Source organism: Macaca nemestrina, chromosome 19 (assembly GCF_043159975.1).
Source record: "Macaca nemestrina isolate mMacNem1 chromosome 19, mMacNem.hap1, whole genome shotgun sequence".
NCBI lineage: Eukaryota > Metazoa > Chordata > Mammalia > Primates > Cercopithecidae > Macaca > Macaca nemestrina.
The window spans coordinates 13,732,952-13,746,723 of NC_092143.1; the positions used below are offsets into that span (position 1 = coordinate 13,732,952).

Below are 13,772 nucleotides of genomic sequence, written 5' to 3' on the forward strand. Positions count from 1 at the left end.
TGGAGTGGAAAGGGAACAGCTATACCATGGTCTCTGTGCAGTGAGGATTGGGCACCTCAGGCTACCACTCTGGGCAAGCAGGTGCTCTGAACACCTGGAGATCTGCCTGGGTGTGGAGTGAAGAGGGCCCCACTTCACCACAATGTCTGAGATCTCGCTAGGTGTCAAGCGGAGAAGGCCCCGCTGCACCACAATCTCTGCACAGGGTGGGGTGGCTCAGGCTGTTGGTCGAGGTGAGTGGATGCTCCAAATGCCTGGAGATCTGCTTAGGTGTGGAATGGAGCGGGTGCCCTTGCTCCAGGATATTTTTATCAGCTGGACAATGTCATGGGGACTGTTTACCTGCATCCTACTCCTGGGAATCTGGGGTGTTCTTCATGGTACCAGTGGATTCCCATTCATGAATACTTCTTAAATTAAAGCTAAATAATTCATCTTTATGAACTATTTTGGTATTTCCAAGTGGCTGAGGCATGCTAAAAGCCTCTAGTCCACCACCTTGGGGTAAAAAAGGTAATTCATTTTAATTACATTAGTGAGTTAATAAGTTGGCAGCAATATTGGAATTGCTATAATGCTATACTTCTATACTATAGAAGAAGGACATTTTCTTCTTCTCTTTTAAATGGTAGTTTTCTAGGGTCAAGAAAAATAATTATATTAATACTAAAAACATAATGAAAATATAAATAATATTGAGTATTGTATTTGGTAGTTAAATTTTTTTATCAAATGACAATTAGATAATGCATTTTGGTCAAATTAATTTTAGTGGATTTGAATTATATGTCACTAATAATTAAGACAATATATTCATTTAAGTTTTAAGGCAATTTGGTAGGTAATTTGTACATGGTTATGTGTGATAGCTATATATGTCACATTGGCTCTTCTTCCTTAAGTATTATTTCAATTTTAAGAACAGCCACAACAATCGGTTTTTAAATTTTCATTCATTGAAAAGATGCTTACATTTTGTACTCAAAATAACTGCTGACATGTTTTTAAACAGGATGTTTCAATAAGCAGTAAACAAGCCATCTGGCTCTGATGACTTTCTATAAAGCTTTGGTATGATACTGCTGAAAAGATAAGTGTTTTGGATATGGAGAAACAGAGTGTTCAGATTTAGGGCCCTGGGAAAAGTTACTGAACTTCACTGAATTTCACTCTCCATATTTATAAAATAATCAGAAGAAATGAATAACTTTCTGGGTATTGGTAATTGTTTAAATGGGATAGAATATGCAAAATTTTATAAAATATTGTCTATCACTTAGGTTTTAACACATTCAACTCATAATTTAAGAGAGAGACAAGTGAGTGACACAGTTTGAGGCAGATGTCAAACACTAATTTCATCAGCTATGGCTAAGCATAGCTTTTACACATCCCAATCATGGCTGCTGAGAGCTAGTATCTGGTGATGAAAAGAATAGTGATCAGGTCCTCCCAAAAAATTATTCATGGCAAGACAGAAAAATTGGAAAATACAAAGGAAGTCTAACTTCTCTTTACATGGTAATCATTCTACATATTCTTACATCTAAGGAATTTGAGTTCAATGTATTTCTATTAATGAATTTTGCTAGCTTGATAAGACCATTGACATTTATTAAATAGCTTGCTAGAAAACATGTTTTCCACATGAACTGCTTTCAAGACAGTTCTTTATATTTCTCTCTCATAATTAATTTTCTTTATATAAAATGAGAAAATCACATTTTATTATCTGAAAATTAGTGTTTCGAGGTATGATCTTCTCCAAAATCCTACTCTATTAGGATTTATCCAGAGACAAGGATAACATGAAAATGGTTTTAACTGAAATCAAACTTTATAATGCCTCTCTGGGTCAGCTCAACATTGGGAGTTGTTACCCTGAAATTTTTTACTTTTTATTTTAATTTTTTATTTATTTTTGTGTGTGTGTGAGACAGAGTCTCACTCTGTTGCCTAGGCTGGAGTGCAGTGGTGCGATCTCGGCTCACTGAAACTTCCACCTCCTGGGTTCAAGCAATTATCTGCCTCAGCCTCCCAAGTCGCTGGGATTACAGGCGCCCACCATCACACCCAGCTAATTTTTGTATTTTTAGCAGAGACAAGGTTTCACTATTTTGGCCAGACTTGTCTTGAACTCTTGACCTCCAGGTGATCCACCCGCCTTGGCCTCCCAAAATGCTGGGATTACAGGCATGAGCCACCACGCCTGGCCAATTTTTTTTTCCTATTCTCACTTTAATATTGTCTGCAAAATATATAGATTTATAGTTTTGGGTTATCAATTTTAATACCCTGTTTTAAAGATATGCAAATAACTTTTATCCTGTTTTGTGTTTGTAAGATAAAAATATATGCATTCAAAAAAACAGATCTGTGCTATATGACAGCTCTATGCTAGCTTTCTGATGACTAGCAAGTCATATAGCACCAAATTACCTTAGAAAGTCCAACTGAATGCAGCAATACCCAAGATAGATTTAAGGACAAATTCCTGCCTTTCTTTATGTCCATGAGGTAATAAAATATTAAGGGAAACTTAATATCTCATGTACAGTAGACAAGACAATGAAAGGAAAAGTACAATGATTGAAGGGCTTATTTACTTGCCTTCTTGTTATCAGTGAAACATCAGTAAATTTTAATATGCTAAATTATTTTAAAAATTATTGGTTTATCATCACAGATAATAAAATAATTGGAAGTAAGTGACATTATAGTTTTAAAAATTTATTTTAAGATTGATTTGTTTTGCTCCGTTTTTATTTTTGTTGTTTGCTCTGAGTTACCCAGGTCCTGGAACAGGTCAGAACTTTGTAGTCTTAGGGCCAGGTCACTTAAAGAAGTCTTTCTAAAACATTAAATACCAGGCCAGGCACAGTGGCTCACGCCTGTAATCCAAGCACTCTGGGAGGCCGAAGCAGGTGGATCACCTGAGGTTGGGAGTTCAAGACCAGCCTGACCAACATGGAGAAACTCCATCTCTACTAAAAATACGAAATTAGCTGGGTGTGGTGGCTCATGCCTGTAATACCAACAACTTAGGAGATTGAAGCAGGAGAATCTCTTGAACCTGTGAGGTGAAGGTTGTGGTGAGCAGAGATGGTGCCACTGCACTCCAGCCTTCACAACAAGAGTGAAACACACACACACACACAAAACACCAATAATATTTTATCATTAAAAATAACCACCACATAAGCCACTGAAAGTTTGAGTTATTTTCTCAAATACTGTGTAGTTGTTATTAAGGTAGCCCTCCATGTCAGTGCCCATGGAATGACCTCAGTCTTTTTATTTGCATCTTAGGCTCCCACAGTATGGGCAAAACATAAATGCATATATTATATTTCCTTATTGATAGGTATTTTAATTATGACTCGATCCTCTATATTAATAAAATGCTGGAATAAATGTGTTTTTACATAGGGTTTATAATAGATTTTATTTCTATAGGAAAGTTTAGTGAAATTTTTACTGTCCAATTGTCTTCCACAAAACTTTTTCATCACCACTATGACAGAAGTGTATATTTACTCCCTTGGCAACAAAAAATATTGTCAATCTTTGTAATTTTTAGAAGGAACTTGAAATAAAATTACTAGTTACTGTTTTTAATTCAAATTACTATAATTTGTGTTGAAGGTATATTAATATGTTTATTGGAGATCATTGTTCAATTTTGCTACTATTTTCTTCTGATTTTCTTATTTGGGTGTAATTACAGATGACAGATGCAATTTTGGCTGGTCTGTGTATTTTTGTTGTTGTTTTTTCAGACACTTGTCTTTTAAGTTAATGGTTTCTATTTATTTTGCCATTTTAAATTTCTCTATAGTAAAAAATATAACATTGCTTATCTTTTTTTATTATTATCCTTTAAGTTCTGGGATACATGTGCAGAATGTGCAGGTTTGTTACATATGTATACATGTGCCGTGGTGGTTTGCTGCACCCATCAACTCCTCATCTAGGTTTTAAGCCCCTCATGCAGGGATAGCATTAGGATAAATAAAAAAACATTGCTTATCTTTATAGTACCTGTCATCTGTGTCAGTCCTAGATATCATATCTCATATCCAGTATTTTTAAAATATGAACTCATATTTTCTTCACACTTTTATTTATTTTTATTTAATGTTATATGCCTGAATTTTCTCTGCTATTATATAAAGCAGAAATTTAAATGCATTTTTCTCCATATAGATTTCTGCCATTATTTTTCAAACATCGTTTATTAAATGACCAAACTATGCTATAATAAGAAATTTGATCTTCCCTCCAGTTTCTGACACAGAGTTTCTAAAACACTTGTAACTTCCTGTACAATAAAGAGGAAAGCTTCTTTTGTTATACTATTTGGTCTCAGTCCTGACTTCCCTACAAAAGATCTTCTAGGATGCATGAAGGAGGGCTGAATAATGAGTCCAATTACCAATGGTCAGTGATTTTATCAATCAAGCCTATATAGTGAAACCTTCATAAAACCCTATAAATGATGGGGTTCAGAGAGCTTCTAGGTGATTGCATACATATACTGGGAGGGGGGTACCCTAAAACTCCAAGGGAACAGAAATTTCTGTGCTCAAGGCTCTTCCATAATTTATAATATGTATCTGTTCCTCTGGCTGTTCATCTGTATTCATTAATAAACGAGTAATAGTAAATAAAGTGTTTCCCTGAGTTGTTTGAGCCATGATAGCAAATTATTGAACATGAAGAGTAGGTTGTGGGAATCTGTGATTTGCAGCTAAGTTGGTCATAAGTATGTGAGGCCCAGGACTGGCGATTTACAGTTTTAAGTGGAGACTGTCTTGTGGGACTGAGACCTTTACTTGTGAGTCTGAAGCTAATTCCATATAGATAGTGTCAAAATTAAATGGAATTCTTGGACCCTCATTTGGTATTCTCAGTTGGAAAAAAAAATTAGTTGTTGGTGTGAAAAAATTTGGTGTAAGAAATTGTGAGTATAGAAAATGTTCTTCCTATTACTAACCATTCCCTAGTTATTTGAAACACCAATTTTGTCATATCTTGTATTTCACACATGCATAAATCTGTTTCCAGCCTCCTTATTCTTTCTGTTGCTCCCTCTTCTCTATTGCTATTGCATTAATGCAGTGACGTTTGATAGTTTAGTTACCCCTCTTATCTCTTTTCAATTAATAATAATTAATTTGTTTTATGTTTTGACAGATTTTTCTTATGTGTCTTGCTTTAGATAACAAAAACAAATGATAAAATGCTTGGGAACTTCAGCTACCTCAGTGAATTTGGTTACAAATACATAATCTCAAGTTAGCTTATCAAGCTCTAGATCCCAAATTTATCACCAAACTAAATTTAGGTATACAACCTGGACACGATAAATGTCCCTACAATGGGACTAATAAGGTAGAGCAGCTCATTCAAATTAAATTTCTTAACAGTGAGTTTTAGCAGAACTCAATCTGCCTTTAAGACAGTTTCATCGTGCTATGAAAGTTTGCCGAAATGGTACCGACATGAACTACCTTTTGTATTAGTAAAATTGTGAAAAGTAACAAAAGGAGAAACCAAGTAATATGTAAAAATATGTTGAACTTTTCTCTGGGGGGAAGCATATACTAGCTATTTTTATTAGGTATGAGTATTATGTTAACAAATTTATTCATTCATTTTTAATGTCAAAAATTGTATAACTATGGCATAAAACATGTTTTGATATATGTAAGCATTGTGAAATAGCTAAGTCAAGCTAATCAACATGGATTACTTCACCTACCTATTTTTTTTGTGGCGAGAATGTAAAAATTCTAATAATATATACAATATATTATTTTTAACTATAGTTACCGTAACATGTAATACATATCTTGAGGATATTCCACCTTTGTAAATGAATAAAAAAAAATGACCAACATCTCCCAAATCCCCCCACCTCAAACCTCTGATAGCCACCATTGTATGCTGCCTCTGTGTTTGACATTTTTAGATTCCACATTTTTAGATTCCTCATTATATCCTGTGATTTAATGATATTTTAGGATATTTGTTATTCTGTGCATGGCATGTTTCACTTAACATAGTGTCCCCTAGGCTCATTCATGTTGTTGCCAACACGTTGTCCATGTTGACAGGATTTTGTTTAAGGTTGAATATTATCCCATTATGTATGTATAATGCATCTTCTTTATGCTTTTGTCAATTGATGGACACTTAGGTTTTTTCTATAGCTTTATTACTGTGAATAATGTTGCAGTGAACATGGGAGTGCAGCTATCTCCTCCACATACTGATTTGTTGCTTCTTTGGCTATTGACACAGTACTAGGTTTGCTGACTATATGTTATTTCTATTTTTAGTTATTTGAGGAACTTCCATACTGCAATCTATAATGACTGAGTTAATTTACTTTCACACCAAGAGTGTGCAAAAGTTCCCTTTTCTCCACATCCTCACCGACACTTTTTATCTTTTGTATTTTTTCATGGCCAATCTAACCTAACCCAATCTAGGTCTGAGGTAATACGTCATTGTGCTATTAACTTGCATCTTCCTGATGATTAGTGATATTGAGCTTTTTTTTTTTTTTCATATGCCTGTTGACCAACACCATGTTCATAGATGAGAAGAGTTAATATTGTTAAAATATTCACATTACCCAAAGTAATTTACAGATTCAATATATTCCTTATTAAAATTTCAAAGATATATTTCAGAGAAATTGAAAGAACCCCCAAATTCGAATGGAACCAAAAAAGAGCCTGAATAACTAAATCAATCTTGAGAACAAAAGAGAAAAGCTGGAGGCATCATCCTACCTGATCTCAAAATCCATTATAAAGGTACAGTAATCAAAACAGCATGGTATGAGCATAAACACAGACTCATAGACTGATGGAACATAATAGAGAGCCCAGAAATTAATCCACACATTAACAGTTAATTGAATCTCAACAACTATTTCAAAAACACATAATGGGTAAGATAGTCTTTTCAATGAATGTTGATGAGAAAACTAAATATCCACATGCAGAAAAATGAAATTAGACATTATACAAAAATCAACTCAAAATGAATTGGAGACTTAGACATAGACCTGAAACTCTAAAACTAGAAGAAAAGCTCAATAAGATTGGTTTGATATGTATATATATATGGGGTGGTGTGTAATATATACATAGATACAAATATATATACACTCATACATACACATAGTTTTACAATAATGTGGAGTAAAAATAGTTTGAAACACTGTTTATTTAATATATTAATACTGCATTATTCTCTACTTTTGATTTAAATCAATTATTTTAATTTTAATGTATTATTTTAATGCATTATTTAAATATATTGTTTTGATTTAAATCTATTATTTTACTGGAAATATGATTTTCATCTTTCTACCAACTACTACTATCTTTATTATTACCATTAAGCATAGCAACAATAGCAATTATTATTTAGTAGTAATAATAATATAGAAGTTATTTGTCAAGAACAGTACAAAGTAACTCCCTTACATTACTACAATAACCCTGTGATTTCTCAAGTCTCAATAACAATTTATTTAAATAAAAATTTACTTTATGTAATACATTAGACTAGGGATTATAATGATATAAACACAAGATGCTGGTCAACCATGTGTAGTCAAATAAATGGTTGGTAAGAGTCTTGTCTTTGCATCATTTTGACTCATAGAGCAATGCATTCCATAAACATAATAGGTGATGATAGATTATAGAGAAATAGATAGATAGATAGATAGATAGATAGATAGACAGATAGATAGATGATACATGATAGATAACTTCACATCTTTTATAATATTACAATTCTAAATGATGCCAGAGAGAATGTTTATAATGCTGATGTGTATGATCTATAAATTTAATAAGTAACCAAAATTTCATAAAAACATGGAAACTCTTCCAGAAATTAAATGTTCATATTAATACTGTTCTGTGAAAGAAAAAGTAAAATTTAATCTACAGTTTCAGAGAGGTTGGTGCCTAGGTGAGATGTTTCTAATAAAGTCTGGTAATATAAACAGAAAACATGGCTGACATACCTCTACATGTTTATGTCTGAACTTAAGTATTTGGAGTTGTTTGTGTATTGACAATTAGTAAATTATTTTTCTAATGAGCATATTTGTTATTTGTGGATTTATTCATTGCTAGTTACTATAATGGATTTCTTCTATCATGGAGATTATATTGCAACTTGGCAAATATATAAATCTAAATATATATAAAAATATAAATATTTCTTCAATATAGTGCTCCAGGAAAAAGTCTTCTGAGAAAATAAAATAAAAACAAAACAACTTTGGGAGGCCAAGGCGGGCGGATCACGAGGTCAGGAGATCGAGACCATCCTGGCTAACATGGTGAAACCCCGTCTCTACTAAAAATACAAAAAATTAGCCTGGTATAGTGGCAGGTGCCTGTAGTCCCAGTTACTCGGGAGGCTGAGGCAGGAGAATGGCGTGAACCCAGGAGGCATAGCTTGCAGTGAGCCGAGATCGCCCCACTGCACTCCAGCCTGGGTGACAGTGAGACTCCGTCAAAAAAAAAAAAAAAAAGAAAAGAAAAAGAATAAAATGAATACAAAAATAAGAAAATAAGGATATATATGAGACAATAAATTTTTTTATTATATTAGACAAGTGGCTACTGTAACTAGAATTTAAAAGATAAATCTCCAAACCATACAAATTGTTGCCATATTCAAGACAATATTTCTTTACTCTGAGCAAAGTTTGTGTAATTTTGACACAAAGTGTTTTAGCATGGTTAGAAGTATATAGATTAGTGAGTATTTTGTTTATTGTTTCTTCTATCATTGTGCATTTTTTTATTTCCCCATATTTATCATTGTGATATATGTTCAATGTTAAAAACAGAATGGAAAACACAGCAAATTGGACTGTTGGAAAAGAATATCATTTAATGGCAATCCATGGAGAAAATTATTATTTTTATTTTCAGCATTTTAAAAGCTATTTTACATGAATATCTAAAGTGAACACTGGACATCTAGTTGGTTATCAACTAGATTCAACCACTCCACTCTAATTCATTTGGGGAAATGAATCTGTTTTTCTACCAACTAATTCTTTCTCTCAAGTTCAGGAATGACAATTATTTTGAGCTTTTCTTGTTGCCATTCTTTGTTCATACGAGAACAAGTGATTGTTTTGATGAATAAGACGAAAGTGCCAGTGTTTTTGAGGGCTTTGAGGAAAAGCTGGAGAACCAAACAGATCCCAAGAACCTAGATAACTGACTGCAGGAGGAAGCCACTGGATCAACTAACACTTAACCCTACTTTCTTTCTCTATGCATACATTGAATTTCTTCATTATTCTATTCATTTTTGGATTTGATTTTGTTTGATTTTGCTATCTGCTTGCTAATCAATAGATTTCCCACTGATATGGTGGTAGCATACAGTAAATACCTGTTTTAAATGTTTCTGTATTAACATATTATAAGCTTTTACCAAAACAACTTTAATATATTTTTAAGAACTAAAATGCTTCCAGACCATGTGAGAAGGATGTAGTCCTTAGATTCTGCTATCCTGATCACACCTGATTGGACAAGGCCTAAATATCTAATTGAAGGCACATGTATAGCCTATGATATACAGTAGATAGACTTAAACTTTCTGAACGTCCATTTTCAAGGGATAGACCAGAGCTTGCATAACATTTGACTTTCTATTTCTGCCTGCTCAGTTAGTTAGACTCATACTTCATTAGCCAGTCTTGTCTGCAGTTAGTCATTAGATATACATTTCTTAATCAACTGGTTTAAAAAATTGATGGCTCTGAATTTTAATATTTGAATTCAAATTTTTATTTAGAGTAACTCAATAAAATCCTGACTTCTGCAACTTCAAGCTCTGCTCCTTAGCCTGCTGGCAGGTGATAACTGTGGAATTCCCCCAGACTGCATGTGAAAATAGACCAGAATGTCACTGTACAGCTATAAAACACCACTTGTGTTTCAGGAATTCTCCATCCTGCCACATGTTTACTGCTGTGGGGACCTCAGATAACTCTGAGTATGATAACCCTGGCTCACACATGGATAGTAGTGTATTTAATTTTGAGCCTCTGTTCTTATACAGTCATGTTTCACTTACTATGCATTACCCCCATACATGAAAAAAGTCATATATATATAAAATGTTATAAAGAAAATGATGTAGAAGTAATCTCTAAGCTTATCTGATGACCAGTCCCATAAGTACTGCCAAGTCTGCATTCTTGGTTGTGGCATAGCGGATGAAACTTGCTGGATCCTAGGCTATCGGCTGTTCACCTTATAGCCTCTTCCAGGAAGGGCATGCATTTCTTAAGTAATTCACAGTAACTGGTGCCTGTACGTGTTTGATAATAGATGATCTGTTTAATAAAATCAGTTTGCTGTTAATGATATTCTACATAAAACATGTAGCTTCACACTGCACCTTCTTTAGACAATTGAATCCTGTCTCAGTGTGGTTTCTATACTTCTCATTGCTCTTTGTTGGTACTGTCATAATCAGGACAGCAAATGCTGACCCACCTTTGCTCCCTTAGGCTCTAAAATAAGCCCTTGGGACGTCATGTTTACAGGTGCACTGAGGCTATACACTGTGGTTGCAATCCTAAGTGCAGCTAGATATTTTATAAACATCAAGGTATAAATTGGCATCTCATAAAATGTTAGATTCTTACAGAAATCCTAGATTAGGTCATAGATAAAATAGTGAATTATGTAAATAAATATTTTAAACAGGTATCTCCACCTTTTTTGATACTGTAAAAAATATGAAGGGGAAAATATATAAGAATACTTCAGAGGTTCTTTGTAAAATTTATTTTTTTCCCTATTTACTAACATCTTGAAACACCTAGAAATGTTTTTTTTCAACCTGAAAAAAAACTTTCCACATTACCCTGTTCCTGCTATCCACAGATCTGTTCTCCCAGGTTCATCTCTTCAATATTTATTCATAAATTATTGATTCCTCCTAACATTCACAACCTCATAGGAGGTGCATTTGTGCATGTGTGTGCATGAATATGTATGTGTATGTGTGTGCACATGTGCATGTGTGTATATGTGTGTACTTGTGTATCCTAAGTACTTTACTGCCCATATAGCTTTTGCCATTTCTTTCCTCAAAAAATAAGAGAAAGTGAAAAAACTAAGAGGATAGTGACCAAAATATCTATCAGAATTAATAGGATGTTTGAATAATCCTGATCCACATAGAATTTTTTTTTAATAGGTATAATTTAAGAAATTTTTAATATTTTAATGTTTCTCTAGTTTGTTGCAAAAATGATTTTTAACTAAATAACAGCTTGAGTAAACAGCATAGGGAATACATATGTATTTTATATTAAATAACAATAGCTTATATCAAAATCTAATTATAAACATGAATAAAACAAAACAAAACATTTTAGGTAATAATAAACCAAGGAAAAGAAAAGGACTTATTCAAATTTAGACATTGCTCTCTCATTATGTATTTTACTTGATTTCTGAGGAGAACTGATCGAATTAAGAAATAGCCAGAAGGCATAGACACACAGTGGACAATCATTTCTCTTTTTAGTAAGTTTTGTGTCTGCTTTAAATTGATAATTTGTTTCATCAGCTAATCCCCAAACAGAGGGCATGTCCTCTCTACTTACAAAATTCTTGTACATAAGTTGAATTCTGTCTTTATCAACTCAGGCCAATAAGTACTTTATTTTGTTTTTGCTTGTTGTTAGGGAAAAAAAAAAAAAAAAGATAATCAGCTCATACTACTTGCTTAGCTGTCTGCATTTTAATTCCAGACTATGAACGAGCATCAGAGTGCCCTTATGATATTTTGCACAAAAGCCTCAGTGTTTATGACTCTACTCAGAGAACCCAAAATAGCATTCAGTAAGCAGTGACATAATGACAGTGTTGTGGTACTAAAAGCACAAGCGTCTGTAATTCCAGGCAATGGGGCACATCGAGAGTTTGCTGAGAAGACTGTGAAGCAAAAAGAAGAAAGTTTTTCCTACGCTTCCTCATGTGTCCAACACGAAGTCTGCTGTTCAGTTTTCACAGAACTCCTAGAAGTTGAAGTTACAAAGGTAAGACTGTGATAATCAGGCATATTATAAACTACATGCATCATCTTTAATGAGTCAATAGGTCAAAAAATACTTAAGTAGTTGCTAGGAAAATATTCTAAAAATATTATGGAAAATATTTATATAGGAAATAGGGAAAATATTCTAAAAATTTTAAAAGCATGATGTGTAGTGAACTTTCTCAAAACAAATATTTGTGAGAACAATTCTCTGTCTCTGTAATATAGATTGTTGAGGTGGGGGGGAAGTTACACTTATGTTAGGATATTTAAAACTTCTCCAGTTTCTTAGAAGAAATGAATCAATCTTTCTTTGCATGTCTTTCTTTCTTTGCACATTTTTCTTTGTTCAGGGTTTTATTTATTATCTATCGTGTATTTACCATGTATATCAGGTAATATGAACACTAGAGTTGTCATCCTTAAGTATATGAAGAAAAAAATATTTATATACAGAATAAATATGAAAAAGTTTAAGTATATTATAATAATTCCAATAAAATTAAAATATTAGCATTAATATGAATAAAAACACATATACGTCTAAATTTGTACACACATATTAATTTGCCTATATGTATTATAACATTTATACATAACACAAAGGGTAATTTCTCAAATATGAAAGATAGTATAAATTAAGAAAAGTGTAAATTAAGAAAATGGATACTGTAAAAGACATATGTCTCAAATCTAATTTGGTACATGTAATTTTAATTGAATTAATATTTATGATAAAATATTTCAGAATAAGTTTACCAAAGGGATTTAATAAATCTATTAAATATAAAAACACATGAAATATTTAGCAACAAAAAATACCTAAATAAAGTGGCAAAGGCTTTCTTCAGATTATGTCAATTTATATTTTAGCTCTATTAATTCATTTGTTGAATTAATACATCTGTAAGAAAGACATTATTTAGATAAAATATTTGAAAATTTAGTAATATATATTTATGTTTTAGATGTAGTTACAATATTAAGTAACATTACATGCATTAATATATTCTTTTTTTCAAATTCTTAATATTGTAATTATCAGCAGCATGCATACTTACTATAATTTTTAATTTGAAAGAATTTAAATTTCAATGTAATGTGAACATTTATATTGACCAAATAAAGTAACTAACAAATTTATTTTTAAAAGGAATAAGCATTTCATTATTGTCTATAGTTATCCAAAATTTTTAAGCAATCAATTTATGTCATTTAGAAACCACCAGCTCTCCTTTTCTTTACATATGTTTTCCACTTCACCAAGTCTTTCTAGAAGTGAATGAAATGCTTGTATCATTATATAAATATCCGATTTTTACGGTCTCACACATTAGTAAATTATTCATGCTCCAGTGAAATATTTAAAATTTTAGGCACACACATCTGCATATATCTAAAAGCATATGTCTTCTACTTATATTTTTTTTTGGGTGTGTTTTTCACTTTGGAATGTTTGTAAGGTACATTTCATCAAGAAACATAAAAACACATTTTGATGACATTATAATAAATTGAAGATGCTTTAAAATGATGTGCAGAGATGCCTCCTATGCATTCTTAAGAAACCAGATCCATCTTTCAGGAATTTCTCGTAACAGAGCTACATATAATCTGATACATGATCATCTATAACTTAATATAAACTGACC

The 13,772-nt window shown here is 32.4% G+C and overlaps 1 protein-coding gene across 4 annotated transcripts in view; it reads left to right on the plus strand.

Moving 5' to 3' along the window:
* Nucleotides 1-11,844: 11,844 nt before the first annotated feature.
* LOC105476966 (cadherin 19) overlaps nt 11,845-13,772 on the plus strand; it is a 104,121-nt gene continuing 102,193 nt past the window's right edge. For 2 of the 4 annotated variants that reach the window (XR_003016913.2, XM_071085215.1), the window contains exon 1: nt 11,845-12,121. The gene's annotated coding sequence lies outside the window, so the exon portion shown is untranslated. The remainder of the gene's footprint in view (nt 12,122-13,772) is intronic. The other 2 variants (XM_011733263.2, XM_071085214.1) reach the window with 1 other exon arrangement.